This window comes from Prionailurus bengalensis, chromosome B3 (assembly GCF_016509475.1).
Source record: "Prionailurus bengalensis isolate Pbe53 chromosome B3, Fcat_Pben_1.1_paternal_pri, whole genome shotgun sequence".
Classification (NCBI taxonomy): Eukaryota; Metazoa; Chordata; class Mammalia; order Carnivora; family Felidae; genus Prionailurus; species Prionailurus bengalensis.
In genome coordinates this window covers 18,987,963-19,007,145 of record NC_057355.1, presented here as the reverse complement: position 1 = coordinate 19,007,145, position 19,183 = coordinate 18,987,963, and the positions used below count along the sequence as shown (strand labels likewise).

General features: G+C 42.2%; 1 protein-coding gene across 1 annotated transcript in view; it reads left to right on the top strand.

Annotated features, from left to right (window-relative positions):
* Positions 1–6,243: 6,243 nt before the first annotated feature.
* Positions 6,244–19,183, top strand: part of CERS3 (ceramide synthase 3) — a 106,023-nt gene continuing 93,083 nt past the window's right edge. Inside the window, exons 1-2 of the mRNA XM_043554795.1 lie at positions 6,244–6,494; positions 14,078–14,192. The gene's annotated coding sequence lies outside the window, so the exon portion shown is untranslated. The remainder of the gene's footprint in view (positions 6,495–14,077; positions 14,193–19,183) is intronic.

Sequence of the window (19,183 nt, the reverse complement as noted above, 5' to 3'; positions counted from 1 at the left end):
ACCTTCTGGCCATCTCTCAGTGAGGGCTGTGGACTGAGAGGCAGGCAGCTCACACGACAATGTATGATCTGGCTGGCAGACAGCTCCATGGCCTTCCCAGAGTATGAGCCAGATGGATTCTAAAAACCCTTTGCTTTAAGTACTCAGAGTGTAACAGACCTAAGTCTTTGAGGGAAAAATCTCCCTCTCTCCCAACAAACTCAGACTAGAACTGGCCATCTTCGTGACACCCAGTACCCACCTGTAAGTTTTGAGAAAGCCCAATGAACTACCTTTGAAAAAAGCAACTGTCTATTGTGGTAGATAGGAAGAGACTCAACCATAAATAACCAAATTAAGTGTACCCACTCAGCATTGAGTGCCAAGAACTGTTCTGTCCCCAGAGGACTCAGCCATGAGCAAGTTAGACAAGAATCCCAGCACTCATGGAGCTAATGTTCTGATGGGGGAGATGGGTCACAAACAAGTCAATAAGAGGTCACATGTGTTATATGATGATGAGTGTGATATGAAGAGACCTAAAGCAGGAGAGGGGAAGGAGCTTAGGGGGTGGCACTCAAGTATGAATATATGAGAACCATCAGTTATGATCTCTCTTTCGTTTTCTCACTTTCTCTCAAATTATCTGCCAGGAAATCTTTTAACACTGGGCCAGGGGGAGTGTGGAACCTGGTGAGTGGGGGTAATAGAGACTCAGTTCAGATTCTATGCAGACATACCTGTATTATTGTGCTTTACTTTGTTGTGGTTCACAGATCATGCATTTTTTACAAACTGGAACTTTGTGGCAACCTTGCGTGTAACAAGTCTATCGGCAGGCACCATTTCCCAACAGCATTTGCTCACTTGGTGTCTCTGTCACATTTTGGTAATTCTCGCAACAGTTCAAACTTTTTCATTGTAATTATATTTGTCATAGTAATCTGTGATCTTTGATATTACTCTTGTAATCATAAGACAGCGAACTTGGCCAATAAATATGTGTGTTCTGACTGCTCCCCCAACCAGATGTTCCCCCATTTCTCTCCCTCTCCTCAGGGCTTCCTGTTCCCTAAAATATAACAATATTGAAACTAGGCCAATTAATAACCCAACAATGCCTTCTAACTGCTCAAGTACCAGGAAGAGCCATGGGTCTCTCACTTTAAATCAAAACCTAGAAATGATTAAGCTTAATGAGGAAGGTGTGTCAAAAGCCAACATGGGCTGAAAGCTAGGCCTCTGGAGCCAGCTAGCCAAGCTGTGAACGCAAAGGGAAAGTTCTTGAAAGAAATGAAAAGTGCTACTCCAGTGAACATATGAATGATAAGAAAGTGAAACAGCCTTATTGCTGATACAGAGAAAGTAAAACTTTGTCTGGATAGAAGATCAAACCAGCCATACATTCCCCGAAGCCAAAGCCTAATCCAGAGCCAGGCCCTCACTCTCTTCAATTCTGTGAAGGCTCACAGAGAGGAGGAAGCTACAGACAGAACGTTTGATGCTGGAAGAAGTTGGTTCATGATGTTTAAGGAAGGAACCCATCTCCATAACATCAAAGTACAAAGTGAGCATCAAGTCAAGTGCTGATGTAGAAGCTGCATCAAGTTCTCTAGAAGATCTAGTTGAGACAGTGAAGGTGAGTACACTAAACAATAGATTTGCAGTGTAGATGAACCAGCCTGCTCTTGGAAGAAGATGCCATCCAAGATTTTCACAGCTAGAGAGAAGTCAGTGCCTGGCATCAAAGCTTCAAAAAACAGTCCAACTCTTGTTAGGGGCTAATGCAGCTAGTGACTTTAACTTGAAGTCAGTGCCCACTTCCATTTTGAAAATCCTAGGACACTTAAGAATTAAGCTAAATCTACTCGTCCTGCCCTCAGTAAAGGGAACGACAAAGCCTGGGTGACAGCACATCTTTTTACAACATGATTTACTGACTATTTTTAAGCCTACTGTTGACACTTATGGCTTAGTAAGAAGATTCTTTTCAAAATATGACTGCTTATTGACAATGCACCTGGCTACCCAAGAGCTCTGATGGAGATGTACAGAAGGATTAATGTTGTTTTCATGCCTGCTAACCCAATATCCATTCTGCAATCAATGGATCAAGGAGTCATTTCAAGTTGCAAATCTTATTGTTTAAGAAATACATTTCATAAGGCTACAGCTGCCAAAGATAGTGCTTCCTCTGCTGGACCTGGGCAAAGTCAACTGCAAACCTTCCAGAAAGGATTCATCATTACACATGCCCTCAAGAACATTGTGATTCATGGGAAGAGGTCAACATATCAACATGAACAAGAGTTTGGAACAAGTTGACTCCAAACCTCATGACTGACTTCAAGGGTTCAAGACCTCAGAGAAGGAAGGGAGGAAGAGCAAGAATCCCAAGCAGCCTCTGCACTGTCACCACAGAGCTCGACACAGGGCTTGAACCCATGAACTGTGAAATCATACCCTGAGCCGAAACTCAGTGAACACACAAATGATGCTCTTTAACACTGGGCCAGGGGGATTGTGGAACCTGGTGAGTGGGGGTAACGGATACTTCACTGACTGAGCCACCCAGGTGCCCCTGCCATCTCATGATCAAACGTAACTGGATGAAAAGCTGCCTCTTAAGGATAAGCAAAGAAAGTGGTTTCTTGAGATGGAATCTACTCCTGGTGAAGATGTTGTGAAGATTTTTGAAATGACAACAAAGGATTTAGAATATTACAAAACTTAGTTGGTCAAACAATGGCAGGATTGACTCCAATTTTGAAAGAAGTTCTACTGTGAGTAAAATGCTATCAAACAGCATTGCAAGCCACAGAGAAATGTTCATGAAAGGGAGAGTCTATCGATGCAACAAACTTCACTGTCATCTCATTTTAAGAAATTGCCCATGCTGCCCCGCCCTTTAGCAGCCACCACCCTGATCAGCCAGCAGCCATCAACATCGAGGCGAGACCCTCCACCAGCAAAAAGATTAGGACTGGTTGAAAGCTCAGATGATACTGTATTTTTAGCAAGAAAGTATTTTTGAATTAAGATATATACATTCTTTAGATATAATGCTATTGTACATTTAATATACTACAGTAGAGTATAAAGATAACTTTTACATGCACTGGGAAGGCAAAAAAAATTCCTCGACCAGCTTTATTGAGATGTTCACTTTATTGCAGTGGTCTGGAAACCAAACCTATAATGTTTCTGAGGTGGGTCTGTAATCTATCGTCCATTGTGGGGATTTAGGCAAATCATCCAGGGAGCTTTTTACACCAAGAAGATGTAGTGTTCAAATTGAGTCGGTGTACGTATTGTTCTAGGCATTTGTGAAGACATCACCTTGTCCCATAGGAGGTTTTCCATGTACCTATTTAAAGAATACGCAGTTTGGTAGCATTTTGACTTAACATATCTGTCTATCAGAAAAACCTTTGCATTTGGAAAGTCTGTGAAAATGATAAGATGAAACATTATAAGGAAACAGTGTTTTTGTACCTAAAAGCCCAGAAAATTGGACTGGTTAGGTTAAGATCAATGTAGCCCAAACTCATTAAGTTTCTTGGAAGAGTTTCTCTCCTTTGAGGTAAAAGCAGGTCACTTCTATCAAACTTACATTTCCTTCTCTAGAAAATTAGGCTCAGAATTGGTTTGCAATGTAACATGCAATTTAAATATCAGAAATTGCTCCCCGTCCCTTTCCTCTGTGTCTATACCCTGGGTACCCTCTGCTCCTGGCTAGCAGAACTTTGGACACAATTTCTAGTTCTGTGCTTTCCTGCTGTGTCCCAGAGTCCATTTTCCAGCGTCCTGCTTATGCTGTGTTTCTCTTGTGAGTTCCTAAGTGGCCCTCCGGACTCCTGACTAGGTTTGCCTAGGGTCCTCACTGCTCTTACCTTATCCCCCTCTCCTGTTTTAGTCTTTGAAATATTCCCAGTAGGTGTTTTACACACTCACTCACTTCAGTAACAGTTAGTAACAAGTTTGCTCTGCGTGTTAAAACCCATCCATTTTGCAATGCAGCCCCTGGCGGCTCCCCGTGAAACTTTGTCCACTAATATCAGGCTTAACTGCCCACGTTTAATTGGCAGAGGTGTGATGTTGACTTTCAAAAAGCAAATCATTAAGATTTAATAAACAGCATCTATTTATGAGGACTTAAAATGTACAACAGATTTAATGTCTTAACTGGCTTCTAAACTTTTCTCATAAAACGAGACAGTTAAGTGTTACCCAGGGAAGAGACACCCACACACGCATGTTACCTGCTTCCTGGGGTTACATGCTTCCTGGGGTTCTCTCTCTTCTGTTAGCAGTGAACTGATACATTCATCATGAGGCACGAGGGGGAAAGGGAAAAGGAAAGGCATCACCTTCGGAGTCTTTGAAAGAACCATATTTGTATTTATTTGTCTTCCTCAGAGGAGTTGTGCAAAGACACACTGGGCTGATGTGCACGCACACAGCTCCCCCCATGTCACAACCCACAAACCATCAGAATGCCCCACTTCTATCCCTCTGGAGGTACCCCGTCGCATAGATTGTGCAACAGGTTAAGTTTTACCTTTGTCCCTGAAGGAAGAAGGGACTACACCCTGACAGTGACTCAGTACAGCATATGATGATGGGATTCTTCTGGTTATTGAGGAGGTACTGAGCTCTGCCGCTTGCAACCAGGAACCAAGCCGTCATCCATGCTAAGAAAGCTTACAGGGAAAAGGTAGCTGGTAGAGCTTTATCAGTGGGGAAGAGAGACACGATAAAAAAAAAACAATTAGGAAGGTAAGCTGGGTGGCAGTTGGAGAATGATGGACTAGAAAGGGATAGTAGCCTGGGGTCAGGAAGACCAAGCAATTCTACGGAGTTGCCTGGTAAGACATGACCAGAATCTGAACCACACAACCTGCCTCACTTAGTGACCACTCTGCTGGGAGCTCAGCCCTCCTGCCAGATGAGCTTTAAGATTTCCGAACCCTGTCATAGCCCAAAGAAAATCTGGCAAGAGGGGCACCTGGGTAGCTCAGTCAGTTGAGCATCAGACTTTGGCCCAGGTCGTGATCTCTCAGTTCGTGAGTTTGAGCCCCATGTCGGGCTCTGTGCTGACATCTCGGAGCGTGGAACCTGCTTTGGAATCTGTGTCTCCCTCTCTCTCTGTCCCTTCCCCATTGTGTGTATGCACTATCTCTTTCTCTCTCTCAAAAATAAATAAACTTAAAAACAATTTAAAAAATGAAAGTCTGGAGAGAAAAACAGGGTAGGAAGAATTCAGTGAACGAGGGTCCCGTGAAAGGGCTTTCACCAATCCTCCATCTGTGAATGGAATTTCATTAGTGAAACTTGAGAAACTGTGGAGTCTGAAACTGGCCTCCCCTCTTCTCTGCCTCTAGTTAATTTTTAATTTGCTGTCATTGATTAGCTGACAGGAGAAGAAAGGTGTCTCTCAGCAGCTGAAGTCAGCCGATGGGAAGGGCCTTGAACCAGGCGCTCAGAGTAGGCGGCCCGGCCGGAACCGCCCGGGAGGTGAGGTTTGGCTACGAGGGGGTTGCAAGTACCAACTTGTGAAGCTTCCTTGCTCGTCAAAGCACCTTTAAATAATCCACGCCCAGAGTTGTTTCATCTTCAGGCAAGAGAAAGTGAAAACGGCCCCAAAAGGTCTAATATCTCAAATAAACACTGTAAACGTAGGCATACTTGCCTTTGAAATTGGAGCGCCTCAAGCAGACAGACAACGTTTGTGTCCTGCTACTAACAGGTTCGTCTTTCGTTGTCTATGACGGCTGTTCTCTGAGGCTGACACGAATATAAACAAAGTGCATTACCTCTGACTATTCTGAAAGGAAAGGGCGGTCAGACTTTTATTTTTTGTGACGTGGTTCAAAAAAGTGATATTCCTCGCCGCCACCCCCCCGCCCCTTGCTAGGAAACAGGCAGAGAAGTAGTTGCCTTTCTGCGGATGGGTGGCATGCTGTTGGTGGTTGTGGTAGGGATTTAGTTAGTCCAAAGCTCCGCCAATATTCCCAGGCTTCTAGAAAGTGCTATAGCTGCTGTCAGATGCGCTCGGCGAGTAGAGTAGGGTTGTCAACAGTGTTTCAGGTTTCTCTCCGCCATATAAACCCCTTCCTTTTAATGCAAACAGTAAGACCACCTCGTTTAGTAGTTGGCCAATGACGGTGAGCACCAAAACCAACAACGATGAGGCAATCGTGCATTTGTCATCCCGTGTCTGACTGAGTTCCAGTCCTCTCCTCTCCCAAGTGGTGAAACAGGAAGCATCCTCCCGTCAGGAAGAAATTCAAGGTGCCATCCAGTAGCTTTGCCTCACGTCACTGATCGCCCTCAGTCGGAAATCTTGACTTGCAACTTTAGAGGGTGGGTCTCTGAAAGAATTTCAGAGCTTACACAGAGATGAGGTGTGTTGCTCTCTGATGAGAACGAAGCCGACTGGAACGCTGGAAATCTGCCTCTGACTGCTCCTCACAGGCAAGGGGCATCTTTTGTGGGCTGAGATTTCAGAAAAGGTAGGCACCATTTTGCTGTTGTTGTGGCCGTTTGAGAGCTTTCAAACCACGTTGGCCTTGACTGTGTGTGTGTGTATGTGTGTGTGTGTGTGTGTGTGTGTGTGTGTAAGAGAGAGAGAGAGAGAGAGAGATGATCAAAATGCTCATTTTTGGCCTGATCATTTGAATCCCATTGCTTGATGACTTTTACTTCAAAAATATTCAGTAGTGGAGAGCAAATGTTGAGTCCAGACTTCTCCTCGTGACCTGTATCACTTGCTCTCTGGCAAGTGTAAATGGATTCATTGTAGGGGTAGGAAGTGGAGTGGAATCAGGGAGTGGACTCACATGAGGCTGAGCCCTCAGTCAGTACAGCTTGGTGTATTCGGAAGGAGAAATGGAAAGGGTGACCACAGATCTCCAGATGGCATGGCCAAGGCCATCTCAGACCATTTTGGCATGCCTTAAGTTTGGAACAAGGCAGGACTTGCTCACCTCACAGCGGCCAACTTCTCTAAACCCGCTCTATCTTGGATGAGACCCTCTCCATGCTGTGTGTGTCCAGAGGGCATTAGCCGATTAGTTATAAAACTGTCAGCCTTGGCTAGAGGAACATAATAAAATTTTCCTTTTTTCTAACTCATGTACACGTTTAGTGAGGATATTCTTTGAAACAATGTTGTTTCCTGAAAAGCCTTATGCAGAGCAAGGGAAAGAAACCTATGGGACTCACCAGATGATGAATATTCATTTATGTGTTAATCCTCAATATCCAAGTACTTTCTCAGTCACGAGTGAGGTTTCTGACTTTAAACAGCACCTTTTCCTGTCTTTTCCCCTATAAGCTTTTAAAAAAGGGGTTGCCACTTAAAAATTTCATCAGTAGAATTTGCTGAACAAAGGGGCAAATTTTTTAAAGGGGGAAAATAGATAATAATTGCATAATCTTCCCTTTAAAAATACTTCTGCCTTTTTGAAAAGCAATCAAATTAATTGACATAGTTTGGAGACAATTCTGGGTTAGTAATAACCTACATAATTCTGGGTTAGTAATAATCTACATTTATTGAGTCCTTGCTGTGCATAAATGCATTGCCCATTTAATTCAGCGAGACAGAACTCATGTTCTGAAGTTTTCCAATGAGGACATTTCAGCTTAGTGAGAGGTATAGTAGCATAGCAGAGAAGTGAGAAAGCCCAAAGTCTGTTGCACACAGAAATACATGATTGGAGCCTTCTCTGTTCCTATCCTGTTCTGTCAGCCCTTCAGAAACCTTGTCCTATAGAGGGGTTTCTGAAGCCATGATAATATGTAAATATGCCAACCTGGTATCTGATAGCAAAAGACCAAAAGTCAGTCTGTTGGGGTGAAGGCATGGTGTGGTGAACAGAACATGGGCTAGAAAGGCAGACAGATCTAGATTTGAATCCCTGCTTTCTGCTTACTATTTATGTGACCTAGGCAAGCCAGTGAAATTCTTCAAACCTCAGTTTCTTTATTTATAAGCTAATTATTATAATATCCATCCTGCAGGGTTATTTGTTATAAAGGATAGAAAGACACGGTATGCAAAGTGCCTTCTGCATGACTGACAAATGATAGGCTTTTGATAAATAGTATTCATTTCTCCAGTTATTTGCTAATGTTTTCAGTGTGCTGGATCCTGTTCTGGGCTCAGGGGTATCAGCAGTGAGCAGACAAGACTGTGCCCTCATGGAACTGACCAGTGTTGTTTATTCTATCATAGTGTCACTGACTTTCCTTGAAAACCAGGTGGTGATTGTTGAGATCTTCTGTGGTGGAGCTGATCTGGCTTTGACACAGCCTATGAGGCAGAGTGGTAAACATCCTATGCAAAGAGCCCCCCAAAGCGTAGTAAAATCAGGCAAAAAGCAAGAGCATCAGATAACTCTTTTGCAAGTATCAATTTGTTGTGCTAATCTTTGCAGAGTTACAGGAAAGATATGTTTTTACACACTCCTTCACTCACACGCACACACACACACAGAGTTCGTTTGAGTTTTCTTAGGCCCCCAAGACATTGCCCACAGGCTGTGCATGGGAGGAGGGTCCAAGGTCTCATAAAACACAGAGTGTAGCATGGCAACCATTCATTTACCTTGGGCTCTAGGCCATCTGTACAATAGCCTTGGGCTTTCTGAGGCATCCCCAATATGAATTTAGGGATGGAGTCCAAAGAATGAACTGGAGATAATATACCTTCAAAAAAGTGGATTTGAAGAAGAGTATTTGATTTATTTACTGGCTAAAAGCCTATAGTCACGTTCACCAAATGGGCTAGTTGGCATCAAGAATGGTGCTTTGACAATCTCTCCCTACAGAGAGATAGAAGAGAGGAACAGGGGGGCTCCCTTTGGAATCAAATGCAGGTCTCCCTTCTCTTAGAAACACCTGCACACCCAATACACCAACTTTATTGGTCCTACACAGCCCAAGTTTGTTGTTTTGTTTATTTGGTGGACTCAGAATTATTGAAGAAATCTTTGTGACAGCCCTTAAGATTGCATCTTGCAGTGGGATTTTTTAGATGAAAACAGAAATCACGCTAAAAACCTAAATTAGGGCTTAGGCATAAAACCCTAAAATGGCAAGTGAGTGGAGATATTAAGAATCTTCGACCTTGTACAACACTGTAACAGCCAAAATTCTTCACAGGGCTTTCTGTTGATGGAAGACAGATGTTTGGTTATAAATAGACGTTAGCAATCACTGTCTTTTAAAGACAGTTATTTTCAAATTTCATTATTATCATACCTTAAAGTCTGAGAAAGCCCACTAACAAATAGATGGTGGCTCTAGTGAGAAGGGGATTTAACTTGGGTGACCTTGACACAAACTTCACCTTTCCTAATTATGAGAATTTAAAATTTCTCAAGCTGTGAGTGTCTACATTCCTCGAAAATATAAAGAAATGTAAAGTCAAAGGGATTTGGTTCATTTTAATAACCATTTCTTCTTCTTCTTCTTCTTCTTCTTCTTCTTCTTCTTCTTCTTCTTTTCTTCTTTTTGTTTTGTTTGTTTGTTTGTTTGTTTTTGTTTTTTCCCCCCATCTGGTCATTGGAAAGTCTGTGGAGACAGTTCATGCTGCATTCTTAAGGAGACTAAACTCAACAGACCCAAGGCCTATCACATAGCTGGTATTTGGTTTATAGAGGTTTCAGTTCAATGGAAATCTTCCTTTTTATTGATCTCCAAATTCTATCTTCAGGAAATAGCAAAAAAATGGAGATATTTAATGAAAATCTCCAAATCTCTTTAAGACTGGCACACATGGGGTACCTGGGTGGCTCAGTTGGTTAAGCGTCCGACTTTGGCTCAGGTCATGATCTCGCGGTCTGTGAGTTCGAGCCCCACATTGGGCTCTGTGTTGACAGCTCGGGGCCTGGAGCCTGCTCCAGATTCTGTGTCTCCCTCTCTCTCTGCCCCTCCCCTGCTCATGCTCTGCCTCTCTCTGTCAAAAATAAATAAACATTACAAAAAAAATTTTTTTTAGAGATTGGCACACACACACACCACAGTCTCTCTCTTGCACACATACATTTACGTGCAGGTGCATAATATATAAAAATAAAACCAAAGGATACATATATTGTGTGTGTGTGTAACCAAGGTTTATTTCTCTTTCTGTCATAGATGGTTCTTCTTCCATCTTTGTAGCTGGGCCTTCTGAAACATGTGACATGTGGTCACTAGGACTGGAGAAGGGAAAAATGAAAACAGGTCTCCAGCTTTTTAATTTTTTTTGAGGTATAACTGATATAGAACATGGTGTGAGTTTCAGGTATATGACATAATAATTCAACATTTGTATCTCTTATGAAATAACCACCAAGTATATCCCTCCTTTATCTTTTAATGGGAAAACTGTGAAATTCAGAGATAAGGCATGCATTTGAAGAGACAAAATATTACATTTGGAGAGACAAAATGTTACATTAAGGGGCTTGATTGAAATCATTTTTATTTACTATATCCATGTTCTAAAATGAAGTACTTAGGGAAAATCGTATGCCACAATCCATTTGTTCTCTACAGAGTACTTGTATGCAAGAACAAAGTCTTTTCCTCTTATTTTGATTCCTTTGCCAGACATATTTTAGTGGATAGTCAATAAATAGTTGTTGATTAGATTGATCTTGACATAAGCCGAACATTAAAATAATCCTTTCAAAATTCAAGCAAAAATTCTGCGAGCATTTTCTTCAATAACGAAGGTTATTTAACATCATTTAATAGCTAAATTGGCTTCAATTTCTTCCCCTCAAATTTTGTTTTCTTGTTTGACATCCCATTAAAACTTGAAAACCATAAAATCTGCTGATGCTGAACAAATCTCAAATTATGCAGATTAGCAATTTTCATTTGTAATGTTCACATCATGAATTCATTATCATATTCCGCTTTGGGTCAAAGTTGCAGGGTTTTATAATGAGCTCCTCCTGTCCTATTAGCTGTAAGTGGCTTTCCCTGACTTGTTTCAAATGGAGATCTGCTTTGGTCTATAACCAATGGTATAAGAATAAAGCTTCAGAGCATTTCTAGATGACAACTATAAGATAACATGCAAGCTGAATTTTCCCAAGTAATTGGTTCACAGATTGCACTATTGTAGTAGATTTCAGACCTTTTTGGTTGGGGGGGGGGGACATCACTGATGGTAAGAAATACTTTTTAGATCTCAATTTAAATACACACACACACACACACACACACACACACACACTGACCGAAATGAAAGTTTCACAGAACAATACTGGGTATGTATTGATGTTTTCTCTTCTATTCCATCCCATTCCACTCCATAAAATTTCTGGTCATAGCTACTAATAAATTTTGTGACCTACTAGTAGTGGTTCTCAATACTGGCTGAATATAAGAATCAACTAGGGAACTTAAAAAAAAAAAAAGAAAAGAAACTAAAGCCAAAGGCACAGTAGACCAATGAAATGAACTAGAGATTCTAGACATAAGCCTCCATCTATTTGGACTCTTGATTTATGATCATGTTGATACTATACAGAAGGGATAGGCATTTGAATATACAGATGGGGGGAAAAACCTAGAATCCTGATTCTAACCTCGAAATTTATGCACATCTGAATGTTAATTTAGGTGTGGCAGGTAAAACTATAATTTCTAAATCTGCATTGTTCTGATATGATAGCCACTAGCAACTTGTTGCAATTGTGTCCCTGAAATATGGCTGGTCCAGTAGAGACAGGTTATAAGTGCAAAACGCACACCAGATTTCAAAAACTTACCAGAGAGAAAAAATTCATAATGTCTCATTAATAATTTTTATACTGGTTATATGTTGAGATGATAGTATTTGAGATATATCTTGTTAAATAATATACATTATTACAATTAGTTTCACTTTTTTTCTTACTTCCTTAAATGTGACTAGGAGAAAACTTTCAGTTACATATTTGGCTCCAACTATTTTTCCACTGGACAACATCATTCTTGATGACGAAATAGAATATATTCATGACCTGGGGGCAGGCAGTGATTTTTTTTAAAAAACAAGACAAAAAAAGTACTAGCATAATGAAAAAGATCTATATATTGGACTATCCTAAGGCGAATAGCTTCTTTCCATCAAAGCTTACTATTAAAAGAGTAAGAGACAAGCTGCAGAGGGGAAGGAGACATTTGCCATACATATAAACAATGAAGAGTCATGTCCAGAATCAGTAAACAGGTCCATTAAAAAAGGTAGACCAACACAATAGAAAATAGGGCAAGAGATTTTTTTTAATGTTTATTTATTTTTAAAAATTTTTTTTTTAACGTTTATTTATTTTTGAGACAGAGACAGAGCATGAACGGGGGAGGGTCAGAGAGAGGGAGACACAGAATCTGAAGCAGGCTCCAGGCTCTGAGCTGTCAGCACAGAGCCCGACACAGGGCTCGAACTCACAGACCGCGAGATCATGACCTGAGCTGAAGTTGGCCGCTTAACCGACTGAGCCACCCAGGCGCCCCTAATGTCTATTTTTGAGAGAGAGAGAAAGAGAGAGAGAATCCCAAACAGGCTCCATGCCATCAGCACAGAGCCCAACACGGGGTTCAAACTCACGAATCGTGAGATTATGACCTGAGCCAAAATCAAGAGTCAGATGTTTAACTAACTGAATCACCCAGGCACCCCTGGGCAAGAGATTTGAACAGGTACTTCACAAAAGAGCATATCAAGATGGCCAAGAAACATGAAACATGCTCAAAAATATGAAACAAGGTACTTCCCCTAATTAACCATTAGGGGGATGCAAATTAAAACCACAGGGACGTACCACTACACACCCACCAGAGAGGCTAAAATTTGAAAGACCGCAGAGGTGTTGGTGAGAATGTGAAGCAGCTAGAACTCTCATACACACATGTGGGAGTATATATTGGCACAACAGCTTTAGAAAACTATGTAACTATATGCCCTACAGAAATGCATATGTATGTTTACCAAAGGTATGTTGGAGAATGTTAACAAATAGTAGCATTATTTGTTACAGCCCCCAATTCAAAACAACCCACATTTCCTTCAACAGGAGAATAAAAAAATAGATTGCGATATAGTTATACCATGGAATACTAAACACCAGTGAAAATGAGTCAACCACTGTTACCTGCATTGACCTGGATGTATCTTAGTCATACATGTTGAGGGAAAGACTCTACATGCAAACGAATGCATTCAGTGGGATTCTGTTCATATAAGTTCCACTAGGCAACATTAATCCTTACTGTTAGAAGTTAGTCTAGGATAGTTGGAGAAAGTGGGTAGTGACTGGGAAGGGACACAAATGCAGGGGCTAGGATGCTGGTAATACCCTGTTTCTTGGTCTGGCTGTTGGTTCTAACACAGGTGTGTTTACTTTAGTGATTTGTAACTTTACTATCCTACACTGTGCTTTAATACATATGTTTGTTAAGCAACAATAACAACAATACTGATGACAGGATGGCACCTTCAGAGATCCTGATTTATGTGGTCTAAGGGGAGAGCTTGGCTTAAAAATATTTTCCAGGTAATTCCCATAGAGAGCCAGAGTTGAGAGCCAGTGTGTTAATGGGTCACAACTGGCTCCTTCAAACACCATGAGCTGATACAAACTATAATCATTAAATGAGGCTGTGCTAGGCTCATATTATCTTTACTTAACTTGCACTGACTTTGAAGACATAGTTCACATTGATAAATCTTAGAGACATAAGGAATCACAAAGTTAAGTGGCTTAGAAAGCAAAGCAGGTAACAAATTAGCAGTGATTAGCAGGGCCTGGTGATTAATCTTGTGCCTCCCTTAAGGCCTGCAGGTCCTATGATTATTTCCAGATCTTCTGGTCTTTTCAAATGAAACTATAGATTTGGATTTTTATGTGAAAATTCCTAAATTTGAAATGTTGGCTCAAATTGTTTTAAAGCGCTATGTAGGTCCCAAACTGATTGGGAGGTCCAATTCAGCCTATATCAAGATCTGCCACTGGTTTGTAACCCTGACTTAAAGTTTTGGAGTTAGAAGGAAACTTATGGGTATAATTGTGTAGACTGTTAATTATGTTTCCCTTTTCTGCTTCTGCAGGGATGCTGTGAAAGTGAAGGCGAAACTTTTATATATATATACGTATATATATACACACGTACATACATATATAGTACGTGAATTCCTCCGCAGAAATCTCTCATTTATACTCAAGGTAATTACTGTTCATTTTATTGGTACATTTACTGTTTAATTTATTTTACATTTTGTTTTATTTTATCTCTACTGTGTTTTCTTAGCGGTGATCTTGGAAAACTACAGCTGTGACCCAAAGCTTTATTATTATGTGATATTGTTTTATGTGTTCTGGGGAGGAGAGGTGTCTGGGCAAGGCAAGTGCCGTGTTCTTCTCTATGAAATACTGTAGGTCCATATTCTGGTTTTTTTGTTTGTTTGTTTGTTTGTTTGTTTTGTTTTGTTTTGTTTTGTTTGGAAAAAAACAAGGGCCCAGGAAGGGCCCAGGGCAGGAGTGCGCTTGGAATTAGGTGGCCCTCAGCCTGGCCCTATCCCCCTTCCCAGCCCCAAAATTGTCCTGCTGGGCTAGAAGCCCAGGGCATATGTGTGCAGATGCCCCAGTGTAGGCACCCAAGTGTGAGTTCCTCGTCTCCTCCCCAACAGTCTCCTTTTGGCCATCCCTAGGCCTAAGGGTATGTTGTGCTGTCACTTTTTTGAAGGATATACCTGGAGAAGTGTCCATGGAGGCCTTGGAAGTGGACTTAGAGGTTGTTTAGGCATGGAATTCTAGGGTCCTAGGCAGCCCTAGCGAGTCTAGAAAGGGGCTATGGTGTATGTGGGGGCATGTAGCCTTGGGCCTATGGACTCTTCGCCCAGTGGGAGACAAGTGTGGCCAGAGGAATGCCAGAGTGGCATCTTTTAAAATAAGGCCAGGGTGTAAGGGTGGGACTGCTCCTGGGCATGAAGCTTAGGGCCCTTTGTACACAGTTGTGCTTAATGATATCACTAATTGATGCATGACAGAGTGACAAAGGCTGAGCGATTTCAGAATTGCCATGGACTATGTAAATGTGACTCCTCTCTACCATCACACCCTGTAAACATCCACCTGACAGCATGGCAAAGGTTGAAATTGCTTAGATTTCATAAGATGACTGACAGCTGAGTAACATTCCCAACCTCATAAACTAGCAGGAAGAAAAATTTACTGAGAAACAGCTTCACTTGGCAGGGAAGAGAAGCATCTAGTGTTCTCCCCACCCTTGAACGAAAGGACTTCACTGAGGCTCCAATAGGGATCTCTTAAGAGATATATTTTAAGAGACTCCACACAAGTTTATTGTCTCTCTCTCTCTCTCTCTTTTTAATATTCACATATTTTTGAGAGACAGGACAAGCAGGGGAGGGGCAGAGTGGGGGTGGGGGCACAGAGGATCTGAAGCAAGTTCTGTGCTGACAGCAGAGAGCCCAATTCGGGGCTGGAACTTGTGAACCATGAGATCATGACCTGAGCCAAAGTCAGACTCTTAACTGACTGAGCCGCCCAGATGCCCCTAGAGTGGTGTCTCTTTCACTTATATTTCATCCACTTCTTGCACTTGGGATCTTTGCTGTTGAATATCATGCAATCCTTTCATTCACCATCTTTCAGAACATTGCTGTCTTTCACATCGGCCTTAAGACATCCATATTTAAACTTCACTAACATGAGTGAAACAGAGGAACTCTGAATCCCCCCGTCCAGCACGTGAAGCTAGCCGCCTGCTCTGTGGGTCCTCTCTACTCCAGTTCCACCACCGTCTCTTCCCCTAGGTTCACACGTTGCCCTGCTTCACAAAATTCGGATTAATCATCCCCAGTAGCACTTCAGCCAACTATATTTCTTGGAGAAAAAAGTCTTAGCTTAAAGAAAAAGGTCTTTAAAAAGGAAGGCTTAGGAAGCCGTAGACCTCAAATTAGGATCAATAGAGGAGTAGCTGGAAAATCAAATTGGCACATGACCGACGTATGTCCCCCAGGGAAAAGGGAATTGACTGGGTGCAAGATGTGGCCTTGACATAGGGAACTCTGTATATGTTAGCACAGTGTTTTCTCTTGTTTGTAGCATAGATTTGCATTAATAGACAGAAATCAGAGACTGAAATGAAAATTATGTTTTGGGGAGAAAGTTAAGGATACCCTTTTGGAAAGAATGTATGTTTGAAAAGTCTGGTGGCTCAGTAGGCTCGGGTCATTACCCGAGGTCTTGATTTCGGCTCTTGATTTTGGCTCGTCATTACCCCCTGGGTCATGGGATCGAGCCCCGTGTTGGGCTTTGAGCTGGACATGGAACCTGCTTGGGATTCTGTCTCTCTTTCCCTCTGCCCCTCTCCCCCACTCACACTCTCAGTCTCTCTCTAAAAAATAAAAATAAATTTTAAAAAGTTCAAAAAAAAGTCTGGAAACCTAGGGAAATTTTTATTTTTAAATAATGTTACATTTTCATACAATATATGCAGGATGTTTTTCCCTCCAGCCACTTTTGCAGGCAAAATTGCTCTAAATTTGAAGCCATGGATTTAATCATTAATCAAAAGCTGTAAAATGAATAAGTGAAATATTTTCCCTATGTTCTAGACTTTGCACATGCCCTCCCTAAGTCTCTGTCTCTGTCTCTCTTGATCTCTATTGTCTCTCTGTCTCTGTCTCTCCCGCTCTGTACTTAAATTGCGCTGTGCTGATACAGTGCAGAGTCCGACTGCGGGCTCGAACTCACAAACCCTGAGATCGTGTCCTGAGCCAAAATCAGGAGCTGAACGTTTGACTGAGCCAGCCACGTGCCCCTTATTGTCCTAAATTTGTTGTGATTTCGGACTCAAAGAAAAAGGCCGTTGCGAACCTGCAGTTGGGATTTTTTTCCTGCACTCCTTCACTACCTCTGGGCCCTATACTGTAAGCTTCCACACCCACCACACCTCACCCTCCTCTGAAGATTTCGAGAATCTTTGTCATCTTGTTCTTTTCCAAAGACTGCTTCATTCTGCGGGGGCAGCAGGCTGTGTGACAGGAAACCCTGCCTTTAAGTATTACGTAAGCATATGTTTTAAAACCATTAAAATCTGGGCTTGCTTCATCAGTGTGCCTTAGTAACCCCATGTCCTTCCCTGAAAGTAATTTGGCATCCTCCTCATCTGTGAGAGGAATGTTCCAGATTCTTTCTTGATCAAGATGGGGCCCCACACCCTCCTTTAGGTTTTACTCTCTTTCATAAAATGACCTCTTTGGTGACACTGCCCAAGACAGGTTCTAGTGAGGTAAGAAATCCCTCTGTCACTGAGGAACTGAGTTACCGCGTCAAGTGACACTCATCCCTCAGAAAAGCTGTCGCGTTGCCAACACTTAGTCTAGGCAGCCTTAACACTGATGAGGGTATTGCAGGAAACCAGTGAATGATGGCTGACTATTGGGCCACCTGGAAGACCATGGTGCCATTGATGAGGAAATGTAAATAGTGACAGTACTAACACCTACAGCTTATTGAGCACTTCCTGGACACCCCAAGTTACACAAAGTGATTTAGACACATGACCTTATTTAATGCCGACTTAGACTGTAGAGAAGTAAAAAATATTGTGCCTATTTTGCAGATGAGGGATTCAAGGCTTAGAGGAAGTCATGTACTCTCCTAGCTCAGGTATCGGGAAAGGGTGACGATGAGCATTCAGAGTCCCAAACCCCTATTCCTTGGTAAGCCAATAGGCCTAGGGTGGCCCCATGTCCTGTCCCAGAAATTCTACCACGGTGTGTCGTGGTTGGGGGGGCTGGGGTCTGGGTATCACCCTAGGGGAGTCTGATGATCGGGAAGGTCTGAACTAGATGACACTGTGTAGTATTGCCTCTGCAGGACTGTCTCCAAGTTTTCTGTTTGGCAAAGTTTGTGTCCATCATGTAGGCTTCCCTTACTGAAAGAAAGAAATGGAACTGGTTATCGTTTCCCAGCAGTGAGCAATGTGCAGGTTATGGGGAGAACGTAGTTGTGAAGGGGCAGGGGTGTCTCCTTACTCTCCCTTGGGGAATCTTTTTAAACTTAGCATTTAATCCTACTGTCTAAACCAGCCTGACGTCGGATTCTTGGCCAGACCCGGTAAGGGTTAAGATCATAAGATACCATGACTCTGGAACATGGGTCCAGCATTCTGCTGTGTTCAGGTATTTCTACATACCAAATCACTCTTAATCTGCAATAGATCTCTGTGGAAGGCAGGACTGGCACCATGGAGCACATGGAGCAAACAAAGATTCAGAGGGACTGAGTTGCCCAAGTTCACTTAGTTTTAGGAGGCAGGGCTGGCGCTCGAACCTTGGGCTTTCTGACACTAAAGCCATAGTTCTTTCTCAAGTTTTGCGACTGGTTGAAAGATAACGAGCTACTTGAGCTGGTGTGTGAAGCACTACATTCTTTTTTTTTTCTTCTTTTTTAATTTTTGATTATATTCATCAGTTATGGGCCTGCAGTTTGTGGGACGGTCTTGCTGACTCTTCCGACTACATGGCGGGGAGGCTCCTGCAACAGCACCCTTCCGTGCCACCCAGGAGGGCTCTGCAGACATGAGGCCAATCCTCTGGTCTCTCAAATGGGAGAACTGAAACAGGACCAGGGCGTCTTCTCAGGCTCTTCTGTGAGTCACCGTCAGCGAGCTTCCCAGCCCCCTTCTTGCCTACATCACTCACTTGTGCCTGTGACTAATAACAGGGTAATTTGTGGAGCAAGATGGGTAACTGACCAGGCCAGGGAAGAGAGCTTGCAAGAAAGGACTCGGTGGAGAGGGGCAAAATATTTAATAGCAGTTGGAAAGGAAATGGTGATGTGATGCTAACTGGGTTAAAATTTCTTTACATTGCAACAGCATTGCCTAGTTACCCAGCTATTCATTTACCTTTTAGACTTCGAAAGTTAACTTTAAAAGAATGGGGGGTGGGGGTGGGGAGGAATTCTACCTTTGAAGGCAGAATTATGAAAAATCCATCCTATGTAACTTTCTCGTAGATTTCCTCCCAATCATCTCTCGGCCCATTTTCTTTGAACCCTAGGATTTACATGCTTCTAAGACTTATCTATTCTGTAACTTTGCTTCACATCCTTCTGATTTCAGTCATACCTGCTTTTCTGCAAGTTCCTAGCCATGTGACTGGTCTCAGTAAACATCCTTG